Source organism: Drosophila virilis, unplaced genomic scaffold (assembly GCF_030788295.1).
Source record: "Drosophila virilis strain 15010-1051.87 unplaced genomic scaffold, Dvir_AGI_RSII-ME tig00001837, whole genome shotgun sequence".
Classification (NCBI taxonomy): Eukaryota; Metazoa; Arthropoda; class Insecta; order Diptera; family Drosophilidae; genus Drosophila; species Drosophila virilis.
The window spans coordinates 43840-54545 of record NW_027212861.1 but is presented as its reverse complement, the minus strand read 5'-3'; positions in this window follow the sequence as shown (position 1 = coordinate 54545).

Below are 10706 nucleotides of genomic sequence, written 5' to 3'. Positions count from 1 at the left end.
AAGATATCTTGACCAAACTCGGCATTTATTAGTTTTACTGTACTCCTCATATATAGGCAATATCCTATTAAGATCGGACCACTATATCATATATCTGCTATAGGAACGATCGGTCGAAAATTAAGTTTTCTTGTATGAAAAAACATTTTTTTTTTTCAAGATATCTTGACCACACCTCATGTATACGCAAAATTCTATTAAGATCGGACCAATATATCATTTAGCTGCCATAGGAACGATCGGTCGAAAATTATGTTTTGTTGTATGAAAAACATTTTGTTCTTCATGATATATTGACCAAAATCGGCATTTAATAGTTAAACTATACCCCTCATATATGTGCAAAATCATATTAAGATCGGACCACTATATCATAAAGCTGCCGTAGGAACGATCGGTCGAAATTAAGTTGTTGTATGAAAAAACCTTTTGTTTTTTAATTTATCTTGACCAAACTCGGCATTTATTAGTTTTAATGTACTCCTCATATATAGGCAAAATCATATTAAGATCGGACCACTATATCATAAAGCTGCCATAGGAACGATGGGTCGAAATTAAGTTGTTGTATGAAAAAACCTTTTGTTTTTTAATATATCTTGACCAAACTCGGCATTTATTAGTTTAACTATACTCCTCATATATAGGCAAAAAATATAATAATATCGGAATACTATATCATAAAGCTGTCATAGGAACGATCGGTCGAAAATTAGGTTTTGTTGTATGAAAAAACATTTTGTTTATCAAGATATCTTGACCAAATTCGGAATTTATTTATTATATTATCTATACTCCTCATATATGTGCAATATACTATTTATATCGATCCAGTATAACATATAGCTGCCATAGGAACGATCGGTCACAAATTAAACTGTATAAAAAAATATTTGGTTTTTATAGATATCTTGACCAAACTCGGCATTTGTTTATTTATTTTTCTATACTCCTCATATATATGCAAAATCCCATTAAGATCGGACCACTATATCATATAGCTGTCATAGGAACGATCGGTCGAAAACTAAGTTGTTGCATGAAAAACCATTTTGTTTTTCAAGACATCTTGGCCAATCTCGGCATTTATTAGTTTCACTATACTCCTCATATATGTGCAAAATCGAATTAAGATCGGACCAATATATCATATAGATGCCATTGGAAGGATCGGACGAAAATTAAGTTTTGTTGTATGAAAAAATATTTTGTTTTTCAAGATATCTTGACCAAACTCGGCATTTATTATACCCTTTTAGAGGGTATTATAATTTTGTTGTGAAATATGTAAAGCATAGAAGGAGACATCTCCGACCCCATAAAGTATGTTTATTCTATCAGCATCAACAGCCGAGTCGTCACTTAGTTTTTGTATAAAAAAACATTTTGTTTATCAAGATATCTTGACCAAACTAGTCATTTATTAGTTTAACTATATTCTTCATATATAGGTAAATTATATTAATATTGGACCACTATATCATATAGCTGCCATAGGAACGAGCGATCTAAAACTAAGTTGTTGTATGAAAAAACCTTTTTGTTTTTCAAGATATCTTGACCAAACTCGGCATTTATCACTTTAACTAAAGCCCTAATATATGTGCAAAATCATATTAATATCGAACCACTATATCATTAAACTGCCATAGGAACGATAGGTCGAAAATAAAGTTGTGTGATATATATTTTGTAGACACTATTGGTCCACTACCAAAATCAGAAAATGACAATGAATATGCAGTCACTCTAATATGTGATCTAACTAAATATTTAGTTGCCATACCAGTTCCAAATAAGAACGCAAACACAGTCGCTAAAGCAATTTTTGAATCATTTTTTCTGAAGTACGGTCTAATGAAGACGTTCATTACGGACATGGGAACAGAATATAAGAATTCAATTATAAACGATTTATGCAAATACCTAAAAATTGAAAATATAACATCTACGGCACACCACCAACAGACAGTTGGAACAATAGAACATAACAATAGAACTTTTAATGAATACATACGATCATATATATCGGTTGATAAAGCTGATTAGGACGTATGGCTTCTATATTTCGTTTTCTGCTTCAATACGACCCCCTCAATGGCACATAATTACTGCCATATGAGTTAGTATTTGGTAGAACAAATAATTTACCAAAACAATTTAATAGTATAGATAATATAGAAACCATATATAATATAGATGACTATGCTAAGGAAAGTAAATATAGACTAGAAGTAGCATACAAAAGAGCCAGAAAAATGATAGAAGAAAATAAAAAAAAAATAAGCTACTATACGATCAGAAAACAAACAACATAGATATATCAATAGGTGACAAAGTCTTGTTAAGAAATGAAACAGGTCATAAGCTAGATTATAAATACACTGGTCCGTATAAAGTAACGAAAATAGGAGATAGAAATAACATTATAATAACGAATAATAAAAACAAAAAACAAACAGTTCATAAGGATAGGTTAAAAATGTTTATTTCATAATTGTATTTAGTATGGCCATGCTAATAAAAAAAAATTTCTTCTTTACATACGTATATTATTTGTAATTTCATTTTCTTGGAATATATATATATATATATAGTGACATATCCATAGTCGCAACCACTGTCCCCCTTTGGTAGACATAAACAATTCACCCTAAGTATCACGCCACTGTCAATGTTCCCATCAGAGCACTATCCCACGCATAATTGCTGACGCAGCTCAAACTTCACTCAATTTTGACTCAAACTCTCTCAAAGCGAAGTTTGCTAAGCGACCGCAACAGTTAGATAAATCAGTTCATATTCGGGAAGCAAATCTGAATGTACTCAACAAAAGTAGCCGTTAAGTGAAAATAATAAATTGAAATATATTTTTTTATAGTAACCTAACGTGTAAAACTTAATTATATATATATATATATATATATATATATATATATATATAAAAAAAGAGTCGTAGGAAAATTTTCCTTTGCTAATTAAAAATTATTCTTTTAAGCAAAGTGTACTTATAAATTAACTTCATAATATTACATTATTTTTCAAATGGAGGCAGATGTAGTATGCATATATATTGAATATCTACTGTACCAAGAGTACTTAAAGAGAACAACTGTAACACTTTGTTGTTATACAAAGTGTTTATATAAACAAAACCCCGGTCATAAACCAAGTGGCCGAAATATGAGTCGATCAGCACACTCACAGAATGTGCAAGTGTCAGCATTCTGTTAGACGCGCCGACCACTTGACCGAACTGAAGGGCATGCATATACCCTAGCGCTCCAGCTTTAGAGAGCATAATTACATACTTATAACATATAGAATATACATAACCGTCTCTCTGCTGTCCAACTATGGGCAGCGCAGCGACGAGATTTAGACTTACTTATAACCTAAGGAAAAATGTAAAAATCAGATTCAACTGAACGTTGGAAGCGGCACCTTTGCTGCTCCCAAATAAATAAAAAGATTATTAAAAAATTAAATCATTCTCAACACGGACTACTATATCATAAAGCTGTCATAGGAACGATCGGTCGAAAATTAAGGTGTTGTATGAAAAACATTATGTTTTTCAAGATAACTTGACCAAACTCGGCATGTATTAGTTTCCCTTTACTCCTCATATTTATGCAAAATCCTATTAAGATCGGACCACTATATCATATAGCTGCCATACGAACGATCGGTCGAAAATTAAGTTTTGTTGTATGAAAAAACATTTTGTTATTCAAGATATCTCGACCATTTATTTATTATTTTTCCTATACTCCTCATATATATGCAATATCCTATTAATATCAGAGCACGATATCATATAGCTGTCATAAAAACGATCGGTTGAAAATTAAGTTGTTGTATGAAAAAATATTTTGTTTTTCAAGATATCTTGACCAAACACGGCATTAATTAGTTTCACTATACTCCTCATATACATGCAAAATTCTATTAAGATCGGACCAATATGTCATATAACTGCCAAAGGAATGATCAGTCGAAAATTAAGTTTTGTTGTATGAAAAAACATTTTGTTTTTCAAGATATCTTAACCAACTCGGCATTTATTATACCCTTGCAGAGGGTCTTATAATTTTGTAGTGAAATGTGTCACGCATAGAAGGAGACATCTCCGACCCCATAAAGTATATATATTCTATCAGCATCAACAGCCGATCCGCCACTAAGTTTTTGTATAAAAAAACATTTTGTTTTTTAAGATATCTTGACCAAACTCGTCATTTATTAGTTTTACTGTACTCCTCATATATAGGCAATATCCTATGAAGATCGGACCACTATATCATAAAGCTGCCATAGGAACGATCGGCCGAAAATTAAGTTTTCTTATATGAAAAAACATATTTTTTTTTCAAGATATCTTGACCACACTCGGCATTAATTAGTTTCACTATACTCCTCATGTATATGCAAAATTCTATTAAGATCGGCCAATATATCATTTAGCTGCCATAGGAACGATCGGTCGAAAATGCGGTTTTGTTGTATGAAAAACATTTTGTTCTTCATGATATATTGACCAAAATTGGCATTTATTAGTTAAACTATACCCCTCATATATGTGCAAAATCATATTAAGATCGGATCACTATATCATAAAGCTGCCATAGGAACGATCGGTCGAATTTAAGTTGTTGTCGAAAATTCGGTTTTGTTGTATGAAAAACATTTTGTTCTTCATGATATATTGACCAAAATCGGCATTTATTAGTTAAACTATACCCCTCATATATGTGCAAAATCATATTAAGATCGGATCACTATATCATAAAGCTGCCATAGGAACGATGGGTCGAAATTAAGTTGTTGTATGAAAAAACCTTTTGTTTTTCAATATATCTTGAACAAACTCGGCATTTATTATTTTTACTATACTCCTCATATATAGGCAAAAAATATAATAATATCGGACTACTATATCATAAAGCTGTCCTAGAAACGAGTGGTCGAAAATTAGGTTTTGTTGTATGAAAAAACATTTTGTGTATCAAGATATCTTGACCAAATTCGGCATTTATTTATTATATTTTCTATACTCCTCATATATATGCAATATACTATTTATATCGAACCATTATAACATATAGCTGCCATAGGAACGATCGGTCGCAAATTAAACTGTATGAAGAATTATTTGGTTTTTAAAGATATCTTGACCAAACTCGGCATTCATTTATTTATTTTTCGTTACTCCTCATATATATGCAAAATCCCATTAAGATCGGACCAATATATCATATAGCTGTCATAGGAACGATCGGTCGAAAACTAAGTTGTTGCATGAAAAAACATTTTGTTTTTCAAGACATCTTGGCCAATCTCTGCATTTATTAGTTTCACTATACTCCTCATATATGTGCAAAATCGAATTAAGATCGGACCAATATATCATATAGATGCCATTGGAAGGATCGGACGAAAATTAAGTTTTGTTGTATGAAAAAATATTTTGTTTCTAAAGATATCTTGACCAAACTCTGCATTTATTATACCCCTTCAGAGGGTATTATAATTTTGTCGTGAAATATGTAAAGCATAGAAGGAGACATCTCCGTATATTAATATCGGACCACTATATCATATAGCTGCCATAGGAACGAGCGGTCTAAAATTAAGGTGTTGTATGAAAAAACCTTTTTGTTTTTCAAGATATCTTGACCAAACTCAGCATTTATTAGTTTAACTATACCCCTCATATATGTGCAAAATTATATTAAGATCGAACCACTATATCATTAAATTACCAAAGGAACGATAGGTCGAAAATAAAGTTGTGTGATATATATTTTGTAGACACTATTGGTCCACTACAAAGATCAGAAAATGACAATGAATATGCAGTCACTCTAATATGTGATCTAACTAAATATTTAGTTGCCATACAAGTTCCAAATAAGAACGCGAACACAGTCGCTAAAGCAATTTTTGAATCATTTTTTCTGAAGTACGGTGCAATGAAGACGTTCATTACGGATATGGGAACAGAATATAAGAATTCAATTATAAACGATTTATGCAAATACCTAAAAATTGAAAATATAACATCTACGGCACACCACCAACAGACAGTTAGAATAATAGAACATAACAATAGAACTTTTAATGAATACATACGATCATATATATCGGTTGATCAAGCTGATTAGGACGTATGGCTTCGATATTTCGTTTTCTGCTTCAACACGACCCCCTCCATGGCACATAATTACTGCGATATGAGTTAGAATTTGGTAAAACAAATAATTTACCAAAACAATTTAATAGTATAGATAATATAGAAACCATATATAATATAGATGACTATGCTAAGGAAAGTAAATATAGACTAGAAGTAGCATACAAAAGAGCCAGAAAAATGATAGAAGAAAATAAAAGAAAAATGAGCTACTATACGATCAGAAAATAAACAACATAGATATATCAATAGGTGACAAAGTCTTGTTAAGAAATGAAACAGGTCATAAGCTAGATTATAAATATTAAAAAATTCCGTATAAAGTAACGGAAATAGGAGATAGAAATATCATTATTATAACGAATAATAAAAACAAAAAACAAACAGTTCATAAGGATAGGTTAAAAATGTTTATTTCATAATTGTATTTAGTATGGCCATGCTAAGAAAACAAAATTTCTTCTTATTTGTAAATTCATTTTCTTGGAATATATATATATAATTAAGTTTTACACGTTAGGTTACTATAAAAAAATATATTTCAATTTATTATTTTCACTTAACGGCTACTTTTGTTGAGTACATTCAGATTTGCTTCCCGAATATGAACTAATTTATCTAACTGTTGCGGTCGCTTAGCAAACTTCGCTTTGAGAGAGTTTGAGTCAAAATTGAGTGAAGTTTGAGCTGCGTCAGCAATTATGCGTGGGATAGTGCTCTGATGGGAACATTGACAGTGGCGTGATATTTAGGGTGAATTGTTTATGTCTACCAAAGGGGGACAGTTTAATCTTGACCAATGTCGATGTTATCACCAAGCTCTTTGTTTACAATATTAGAAATGTTTATAATTGGGTGCGACTATGGATATGTCATTCCCCCAACCATTAGAAAAGTGCCTGTCCTCAGGTGTTTAAGTTTGGATATAGTGTAACATTTTCTTCTTTTACAATTGGTATATCTCCTATTATTGTAGGTGTTTCTTATTAATGTGTTAAACTTATTAATATGATTACAAATATGGTTATTGTAATTATCTGGAATACATTGTTAAATTTTGTATGTGCATTTATAATTTGTTTCGTTTGTACAAACGAAAGTGGTTCTAATTTTATAACATCATTGCTTACGTAAATGCTTTGAGTATAACCTAACATATTGTTTGAAATTGAAATTTCATTAATTTGCAGTGAACAATTAAAGATTTTTATCATATTGTTTCCTTCTATTATTATTTTGTTATTTATACAATTATGATTTAATATAGTTTTTGGTAAATTCCAAGTTAAAATTATATTTGGTTCTACGTAGTTGATTTGAAAATTTTGCAAAATTTTAGTATAACTACATTCTGATTTTATTTGGTTTAAAATTTCTGTTAAACATTCATTATTAATTAATTTTTTTGTTTCTTTGCTATAAACTTTTTTATCTTGGGTAAAATATTTTTCATGAGCTATTTCTGTCAAAATATTATTATTTTCATCCGGGTATGGAATTATGTCGAATACCGGGCTTTTTATTATTTCTCGAGGAATATGGGATATTATCAGTATTTCGTTTGTATCTGATTTAAACCAAGTGGAAGTTTTTGTATTCAACAATTTCTCAGAATTAACATGCAACAAATAGTCATGTTTTAGTAATTTTGGGTTAAAAATGCCTAATCTTGTGAGCTGCATTCCCATCTCAATGTCTTCTATATATTCTGTAAAGTGTTGTAAGTTAAATATAAGGATATCTAATTTCTTTCCTTTTTGTTTCTCTTGATCTAGTTCGTTCTTAATTTCTATTCCTTTGTTTATAGCTTCTATTATGTAATTTAATTCGTTAACCTGAACGCTGTTTTCTGCTAAGTTGCTTATTTTTTGTTCAATTTCTATTTTGTCTTCTTGATCTAATGTTCCAAGTAAGTATTTATATACTGTTCCTACTATGTTAACTAAACCTCTTTTGCTGCGTTTGGCTATTTTTAAGCCGTTTATTTCTCTGTTAAATTTTTCTACTAGGTATTCGATTTGTATAAGGTTATTGAATTCTTTACTTTGTTCAATTAAATTGTTAAAAGTTTCTTCGGTTTTTGTTATATTAACCGTTAAACAGTGGAATTCGTAATCTGTCGGAATGTCGATGGTTCCTGTTTTAAATATGAGATATCCGTTATGGGCTTTGATAGGATTAATTTCAATACTCTGTGCATTTATATGGTTTACAGTTATTGATAGTAATATTATAATAATTAGTTTAAGCTGGTGCTTGTATGTTTTGATCGCTGTCTGTTGTTGACCTGTAATTGTTATATTTGCTTTGATTAGTCTTCTTTTTCTTTTTGAATTTGGTTTTGTAATGTGTTATTTTCCTGCCTCTGTTAGTTTCCTCAAAATGTTTGTCGTCGATTTGTCTTAGATCTCCTGTTTTCTTGAACGGGGTTGTCGTCTTTGATTTAACTAATGGTGAGTGTTTGTATCTAGTGTCAATTTCATAATTTGTTCGTTTTTGTTGTACCTGCGTATATGAATATGTCCGCTGGTGTTCTGTTAGTCGTTTTGTGCTTTGTTTTATGATTGTACGTGTAGAGTATAGTTTCAAATTTTGTAAGTTTATTTTCGACGTCTGAGTCGCTGTTAATGATTCTTAGTTTTTCGTTAACTGTCTTATGAAATCGTTCTACGTCGGATATACCATTTTTACTAGTGGTTATATTAATATTTACTGCTTCTGATTTTAGCCATAATTGTAAAGCTGTGCACATAAAAGCTGAGTCTTTGTCTGCTTTTTTTTCGATGGGTTTACCCATTTGGTTGAACACTTGTAATATAGCTCGTTTGGTTCTAGCCAGTCTCTACTTTTTATTTCTACTAATGATGCAAATTTTGAATAGATATCAATGCAAGATAAAAATTGTTTATCTCCTACTATGTAAAAATCCATTACATATTTTTCTCGGATATTAGCGATTTCCGGAGTTATTTCGAAAGTTAATTTTGTATCTGTTTTTGCGATGTTGCAAATCTCACATTCATTTATTAGATTTTGAATTAAATTTTGATAATCTGGGAAATAGTGGGTTTCTTTGAACCAATTGATAGTTTTTTCAATTCCTGGATGTAATAATTCTTTGTGCTTTTTTAATATTAATTCTTTGAATTCTGCGTATGTTTGAAGGTCTATTAATTTTGTACTAGTTTTCATTGCCTTTGTTGAATTATTCGGACTTATTATTTCTAAGTAGGCTTCTTGAAAAATTGGAAAATCTGCTTCGATGTGGAAGTATAGCACACTTTTCTTTGTGCATAAGTATTCTTTTATTAATTCTTTGGCATGCGTGTTAGTCTTGTCTTTGTACGTAATTTTTATGTTGGTTTTGTGAAAGTAATTCGTAACTTTTGTTTCGTTCTCGGTTCCTTTTTAAATTCTATTTGTCGATTATAATAATTAAGTGGTCTTTCTGTGATTTGTAAATGGTTACTGTTGTCTTCTTGAGCACTATGTTTTGTTGCTCTTGTGCTAATTGTATCTTCGCCTAAGAAGTTTTCGTTTAATTGAATTCTGGACAGAGCATCTGCCACATAATTTTCTTTTCCTGGGACGTATTTAATTTGGAAATCAAACTCATTTAGCTTGATTTTCCACCTTTGTAATTTCATGTTAGGTTCTCTCATATTATTTAACCAGACGAGTGGTCTGTGATCACTAAGGATTTGAAATTGTCGACCAAAGAGATAGGACCTAAAGTATTTAGTGGCCCAAACGATTGCTAATAATTCTTTTTCAATCGTTGAATAATTTAACTCATGCTCGTTGAGAGTTCCACTTGCATAGCATATAGGCTTATGCTCTTGCGAAAGGACGGCCCCTTTTGCCATATTACTCGCGTCTGTAGTTAATGAAAATGGTTTTTCGAAGTTAGGGTATATTAAAATTGGGTCGGATGTTATGAGTACTTTTAGCTTTTCAAACGCTAGTTCGTAGTCTCTGTCTTTTATATTGATTTTTGCTCCCTTTTTTAATTTAAGTGTTAATGGTTTTACTATATTAGCGAAATTTGGTATAAATTTCCTATAGAAACCACATAATCCTAGAAATGATTTAATTTCTTTTGGGGTTTTTGGAATTGGGAATTTGACAATTGCTTGCATCTTGTTGGGATTTGGTTTTAAACCCTCAGTTGTGATGATGTGACCGAGAAATTCAGTTTCTTTTCTCATAAACTCGCATTTATCCAACTGTAGTTTTAAGTTAGCTTCTCTAAGCTTCTTAAATACCTTTTGTAGCGACAATATGTGTTCCTCCAATGAAGTGGAAAAAATAATAATGTCGTCTAAGTAGACCAGACAATCCTTAAAAATTAAATCTTCTAAGAGATTGTTCATACAACGTTGGAATGTTGCAGGTGCATTCTTAAGACCAAATGGCATGCGAGTGTACTCGTAATGGCCATGTTTAGTCGAAAATGCGGTCTTGGGTATTGAACCAGGATCCATTTGGATTTGGTGGAAGCCTTTGGCTA